Below are 7,795 nucleotides of genomic sequence, written 5' to 3'. Positions count from 1 at the left end.
ACCACCACCACCACCTCTAGCAATTACATGTTGAATAACCACAAGAATTCCATCTAAAAAAAACGAGGACTAACACTTACTTTGATCCAAAAGGCAGCACACTCCCAGACAGCGGCGGCGGGGCGGCAGTACTTCACACAACTGCCGCTCTGGTCAGGGCATTCAGCAGCCTTCAGGATGCTTCAGCCTTCAAGTTGCATTTTTCCGCTGAGAAAGAGAAATTGCCGCTGTGAGACAAGGGGGACGCCGGAAGTGAAAACCGTAACAGCGCCAAAAACAGAAGCGAGGTCTGTCCAAATTTGTCGTTTCCAGACTTGAAAGAGAATAGTGAGGAGAGTTTAACGATGACAGTTAAAAAAAAAAAAAAAAAATTCTGGTTACATCAGAAGAATATAAAGAGGAGTTTAATGATTAACAATAAAAAAATACTGGCCATACTTCATCAACAGAGTAGCACAAGAGTCTAACGATTAAGAATAACAGAATAACAAAGAAAATAGCAATAACAATAATAAAGAAACACTGGTTATATTACATCAATATAATATAAAGGAGAGCTTAACGATTAACAATAAAAAAAAAAGAAAACACTGGCCATACCACATCAATAGAACATCAACAAGAACCTAACGATTTAAGAATAATAGAAAAAATATTGATTATCCTGCATCACTAGACTGCCGACGAGATTTTAACGGTTGGCAATGATAAAAAAAATAAATAAATAAATAAATAAATGGTGGTCATTCTGCATTAACAGACCATCAACGGGCCATCAAGATTCTACCAATACAATACAAGGGGACACTAGTCATACTACATCAGTGGACTATCATTACGCCATACCTACTCACAACCTACTCGTAATACTACAGTGTTGATTTAAGAATGTACAACTGCAGTTCAACAGAAGCTTCTCGACTTACACTGGCAAGACAAGTTACGTCAGACGCATTTGTGATTGAACACCAATTATGAATGTGCGCTGCCTTCACATTCCTGCCACAGGAAAGACTCATGACTGACAGGCAGATTTTGCCAGACCTGTTCATATTTCAGCAGCAATGAGTTGTGAGTGGGCACTGTCCTCGCATCACTGCCACACAAGAGCTTGGTGACTAATTGGTGGAGCACATTTAGTCACACCTATACATATTTCAACACCAGTGAGTTGTAATTATCTACCGCCTTCACATTCCAGCCACACCAAAGCTCTGTGACTGATAGGCGGGGCAGATTTAGCCAAACCTATTCATATCTCAACACCAATGACTAGTTAATATCAACTGCCTTCATATTCCCGTCACACAAGCTTGCTGACGTAACCCTCTCACTGCCATCTGGTACACCTTTCCTTCATCACAAAGCACTCAGATGGTTCCTTTTTGTTCTACAGCCATCTCTAAACATTATATAGGCTAAACTCTGGATAGCTCGTGTATTCCCTCTTTCCTTTCCTGTACGTGTTTGTGATGATCTGCAGTGGCTGAAGTCTGTGAATTGTTGGTTAAAGGAATGAAAGGGAGGAAACTGTCTTCTAGACAGGGTGGAATCAAAAGCTTTTCGTCTCATCAACTCCTCTCCTCTAACTGACTGTCTTCAGCCTCTCTCTCACCGCCGCAATGTTGCATATCTAGCTGTCTTCTACCGCTATTTTCATGCTAACTGCTCTTCTGACCTCGCTAACTACATCCCTCCCCTCCTCCCGCGGCCTCGTTGCACAAGACTTTCTTCTTTCTCTCACCCCTATTCTGTCCACCTCTCTAATGCAAGAGTTAACCAGTATTCTCAATCATTCATCCCTTTCTCTGGTAAACTCTGGAACTCCCTGCCTGCTTCTGTATTTCCACCTTCCTATGACTTGAATTCCTTCAAGAGGGAGGTTTCAAGACTCTTATTCATCAATTTTTGACTACTGCTATATGACCCTTTTATGGGACTGGCATTTCAGTGGGCATTTTTTTATTGGATTTTTGTTGCCCTTGGCCAGTGTTCTTCCTACATAAAAAAAAAAAAAAAATCCCACAATAACATTCTTGAGCAGAGATTCGTGTGGAAATAGCGTCGATGAGTTGATGTAAGTGTTTGTATAGATCTCATACAGTGCTTTTGGTGCTGAAAATTGTCGGTTATCGCAATGAAAGGAAGGTCATTGAGGTTAATCACACATTAATATTCTTGTGGAGATAAAGTTAATGAGGTGACGTAAGTGTTTGTAAAAAATGTTGTGTAACGTCTTTACTGCTGAGAACTGTTGGTTATCGCAATGAAAGTCAAACTCATGGAGCAAATGGAGATTATCCCTACATTAAAGCTCCTGAGCAAAGACTCGTGTGGAAATAACGTCAATGAGCTGATGTAAGTGATTGTAAAGATGCCTTTGTATGGTGCCTTTAACGTCGTGAATTCTTGGCATGCACTGTGAATTGCTGGGTATTACAGTGCAACGGTTAAACTGATGCATCAAACTGACATCATTCCTAAAATAATATCCTTGAACAGACACGAGTGGAAATAACGTTAATGAGATGACTGCTGGAGCTCCGACCGTCGACATCCCGCCATCCCTCAGCTGCTGCTAAGCGTCGCCATGAATAATGTGCGTCACTTTGGCTATGCGCCGGTAATTGCCGCTCACTCATCACGTGATCTTCGCAAATGTTTGCCACCGATTGTGTGTCACGCACTTCACGATGGTGGTAATAGTGTTTTGTTAGTCTTAGGTTAACAGGTTTGGAACGGATCTCTCTCTCTCTCTCTCTCTCTCTCTCTCTCTCTCTCTCTCTCTCTCTCTCTCTCTGCCTACCACACACACACACACACACACACACACACACACACAAACAGGAATGTCAAAGAAGCAAAGCAATTACGCGAATTTTCCACCACATGAGCTGCGGTCGGAAGAAGAAACTTGCGGCGGGAAAAGAGTCACTTAAGGAGCTTTTTTTTTTCTTACATTTGGACAGAAAATGTTCCTGACCTCACACACAAACACACACACACACACACGCACACGGAAAGGACTACATAAAAACCGTTACTCGTTTTCAGTACTAAATACCAGTTTTGAAGGTAAAATTAAAGGGATAGTAAAGATTTAAATCGAAAGAGGAAAACTCCAAAACAAAACATTTACTGTAACTATATTTCTGTACGGCTGCACACACACACACACACACACACACACACACACACACACACACACACACACTTTAAAAATAACACAACTCCAATCATCCCCCATAAAGATAAAAATAAATAAATAAAACAATATTCTTGGGGATGGAGGGGGAAGATAGGGAGGGTACAACAAGCAATGGAGAGGGAGGGAGAAGTAGTTGGGATGTGTGTGGTGGGGGAACCATGCCTGGGAAGGTAGCAGGGCAGAGGGAGGGAGGGGAGGGAGGAAGCAGGGTGGAGGGAGGCAGGGGGAGGCAGGGCAGAGGGAGGGATGGGCGAGCATGGCGCAGGAAGACAGGGGACGGTGTTTGAGTGTGTGGTGGTTGTTTATCGTGTTGTTATAAAGTATTGCAACACTAGTGCATGAGTGCCTTGTGTCTGTGATATGGGAAATAAACAATTAAATAAATGGCTAAACGAAACAAATATCTAAGGAAAACTGACACGAGGGAAATTTTACTGGAAAATATTATAACCTAACTGAGTGAACACTAATGAGAACAAACGTAATCTATCCTACCGCTCGTAGGAAGGCCGTACCTTGCATGTCTTACTGCGGCCTTCCTAACCAGAACCTTACGGAATTACTAACCACATCCCTTGCTGAGGAACACGTGTGTTGATTGATGGCAACTTCGTAATGCTCCCCTTTTCTTTGTCTTCGCTAAAACACACGTGCCACGACAATAAAACGTTTTTTTTTTCTCTCAAACAAGTTACTTTGTTCTTGCATGACTTGCACACCACGGATATAAACGAATAAAAAAAAAAAAACATTTTTGCTCCTAACTAAATTCGCAAATTATGAGTATTGTGACTGGCTGCGCCACCTTAAGTCTCATTAGATCACGTTTCTGTGCAAGATTAACGGGCAAACAAGGGGCAAGATGGCGTAAGTACAGTACTAGCTAGACGCGGCAGAGTATTTTCCACATTATAAAAAAACACACGTGCGGTACTCACCACTGTGAACTGAAGGAATACTGTGAACATCCAGGAAGTTCGGGATTTTAACTCCTCCTGGTCGATGCACGGAAGTAAACACTCCCACAGGCTGTTTCTTGACTCCTGTGTTCCTGCCTTAGCTAACACAACACTACCCACGTCTTCTGTACTCCAGCGCATGGCCAGTGTTTCCAGAGTCACACACACACACACACACACACACTACACCCACATAGAACAACACACACCAGTACACGCGAGGCAGCACAGCACACACGTCTTCACACTTACACAACACACAGCACACCCACTCCTGCCTGAGAGCTGACTAGTGTGACGTCAGCACTGTTGCCAAGTTACCTTTAATTCCCTTCATAGTTTGAGCCACACAGGGCCCCATGCAGGTCTGGGTGTTAGCACTGCAGGAATAGTTTTGCAATGGGTTGTTAGGTCAGTTGGTTTGAGGAGAGAGAATGGACGGTGATGTTATTTATATCACTTTATTTCTACCATCACTTTCTTCCTTCCCGTTCTCACTCTTCCTCCCTACCCCAACCAACTGTCTCCCTACACCCTCCCTCCCATGCCCTCTTCACTCCTTCCTTCTTTTCCTCCCCCACAATGCACTGCCTCTCTCTCTCTTCTCCTACCCACACTTCCTAACCTTTTTCACTCCCTCACAGTTCCTCCCTCTTCTCTAACCTTAACCATACAACTTAAAACATAATGCAAACAGTCTCATTACAACCACTCATACATCACTAAAAGCACCAGACAAACATGTACAGTAGAGGACGTATCAAACATAAACACCTGGGCCACCACCGAGGTGGTGGTGTGGTCTCACCGCAAGGAAACACTGACGGGTTCAGAGCTTCACCAGTGTCGATGTGTCGCTGGGGTGAGCTGCACGCTTTGCCTCTACCATGTAAGCCCTGTTCTGCCTGAAGACTTACCAGTCTATCAGCAGCATGTTGGGTTAACAGTAATCCTTCAGTGGTTTAGCAGTAAATCAGCTGGTAAGACATTTATTTCTCTACCCAACAATTAGGGATTAGGCCAACCCTGCTCCACCAGCTAACACGAAACGTCATCAAACAAAAACTCGTATATGGTGTTCAGTTTTACCATCACATCTACAAAAGGATCATCTAAAAACTACATTTCCAGTCTTGCATAGAAGCGGCAAAGCGTTCGGCTCGCCCCAGCCACCTAGCGACACCTGTCACCGTATGCAGAGACCACACCACCGCCCCGCTGCTGGCCCAGGTGTTTGTCTCAGCTCCCCCACTGTACCTTCCGTACCACTTAACCCTTTCATTGTTATTTACCACATCTTTCCTTAACCACCATTCACTCTGAGAACATTTTTCTCGTTGCACAGCCACCACCTCCAGACATTGCACTTGATACAAATTGTATAATATTTAGTTTTGTATCCCCTTCTCTCTTACCGATGCCTATAAAAATTTGTTTTTTTTTTTTTAATATTGTGAGTCGTTGCTTATCACAGTGAAAGGGTTAAATAATCACAGCAGGACATATTGAGTCACTGCATAGAGACTGCCTGTGTACTCACGTGATGTATGAAGGCTTGAGACACAGGAGGCACAGGAAACAGTAGGCGCCTGCCGAAACGATAATTACTCCCAGTGAGGTGTGCAGCACTGGATCAGGGGGTGCTGTGAACTTATCATTAAAGCCAGCTGTGACCTCACTGAACGTTTCCCTTTGTGTCTCACAACACAAGGGGACAGTCACAGCCTGCCCTCTAAAGACAACTCTCTTCCTCAACACAAAACTACAAGCACCTAATTACACACACACCCTTCACTCAAAATCAAAAATTATCATGGCGACTCCTATACCGGCCTCGGAGTCTCCATCTGGGAAGGGGACCACAGATGTCCCCAGGTCGGACTCCTCTTCTGGCACCGACCCTCCTCAACTTTTTCTTCATTGACTTCTGCAACATTCGTGGTCTTAGATCCAATTTTCAATCTGTAGAACACCACCTCTCCTCTACTAAACCTCTTCTTGTTTTCCTGAATATGGGGGCCCGTCCGGGATGTTGAACACTTGTGGAGTGTAACGAGTGTTACGTGGTCATTGTCATTGGGAGGAATTGACCTGTGTGAGATATTTCTTAAAACTGTGCCTGTATTTTTGTGTATGCTATCTTATGGTAAAGTAAAGTAAGTAAAGTAAAGTCAATATATTGCCATTATTTACGTCTACAAATATGTGAAGACATAACAAACACATTGCTTGGCACAGTCTGTGGAGTCGTAACTCCTAAGACAGACAGATTTTAGGATAGATTAAATAACAAATTGTGGCAAGGTGAACAAGCATAAGAAGACCTTGCTAATGCAATGTAATGTAGTATGATAGTAATGAGTACAATATCAAAATCAAAGTAAATGGGTAAACTTGACAAAACACACAATGTAAGTCAGAATACAACAGGAGCTCAACCATCATGACAATTACAATGAAAACATTGTCCTACCAAATTCATGAAATAATTATGGTGTATCTAGGTTTGTACAGGTAACAGATAAGTTTTTATTTCCTTTTTAAATTTAATTAAATTACTTCCTCTAAGCAGGATTTTTATATCCTGAGGGAGACTATAGAAAAATTCTGGACCAAAATTTATAACACTATTTTTAAATAGTTTAGTCCTGAATACAGGTAAGGATAAATTTACATTGTTACTCCTAGTATTACAGGAATGCTCTCTAAATTTGAACATTGAATTAGGACCAATTGTTTTAAAAATTAATAACAAAGTGAAGTTTTTATGTATTGAAGACACTTTAAGAATTTTTTAGATTGGTATATTTCATCAGTTGAATCAAATTTCTTTGTATGGAAAATACATCGGAGGAACTTATTTTGTGAAATAGATAATTCATTTAAGAATGAAGGCCAAGTACTCGCCCATAACGAAACACAATATGTAATATGTGGATAAAAAAGAGTATAGTATATACTCATCTTAGCTTCCTCAGTTAAATTATGACGAATTCTATATAAGATACCAGCTATTTGTGAAAGCTTTAAGCAAACGTCATTAATATGCATTTCCCAGCTTAAATTTTCATCAACTTTAACACCTAGAAACTTGGTAGCATGGACTTGGGCTAATTTTTCACCATTTAACAATACAGTAGGAAAAACATGCTTTATAGACCTGTTTTAAAATAATATGTAATTTGTTTTGTTAACATTAAGTTTCAAGTTATTTGATTTAATACAAAGATCGATATTACTTAACTCACTAGCTACAGTTTCATGCAATGTATCAACATTCACATCTTCCATTAATAAGGTAGTGTCATCAGCATAAATAGTAAATTCAATTTTAGAACTAGCATTAATTATATCATTTATGTATATTAGAAAAAGTATAGACCCTAAAATAGACCCTTGTGGTACACCTTTACTTATTTGTTTAATTGCTGAATATTTTTTATTACAGTACACACTTTGTCTTCTATTATTCAAGTAGTTCTGAAATAGACTGTGTGTAACTCCTCTGATTCCTATGTAATTTTATTTGTAAAGCAATATATTGTGATCAATGGTATCAAATGCTTTAGGTAAGTCAATAAAGACGCCAATAACAAAATGTTTCTCTTCCAAGCATTTATAAGCATTG

General features: G+C 40.9%; 1 long non-coding RNA gene across 1 annotated transcript in view; it reads right to left on the bottom strand.

Annotated features, from left to right (window-relative positions):
* LOC135100394 (uncharacterized) overlaps positions 1-4,760 on the bottom strand; it is a 55,443-nt gene extending 50,683 nt beyond the window's left edge. The window contains exons 1-2 of the long non-coding RNA XR_010268656.1: positions 4,147-4,760; positions 81-207 (exon numbers count right to left, since the gene is read on the bottom strand). This is a non-coding gene — a long non-coding RNA (uncharacterized LOC135100394). The remainder of the gene's footprint in view (positions 1-80; positions 208-4,146) is intronic.
* Between the last annotated feature and the right edge of the window lie 3,035 nt (positions 4,761-7,795).

Source organism: Scylla paramamosain, chromosome 5 (assembly GCF_035594125.1).
Source record: "Scylla paramamosain isolate STU-SP2022 chromosome 5, ASM3559412v1, whole genome shotgun sequence".
In the NCBI taxonomy this organism is placed as follows: Eukaryota; Metazoa; Arthropoda; class Malacostraca; order Decapoda; family Portunidae; genus Scylla; species Scylla paramamosain.
Note: the sequence above shows the minus strand (reverse complement) of the source record. Positions and strands in the feature narration are given on the sequence as shown.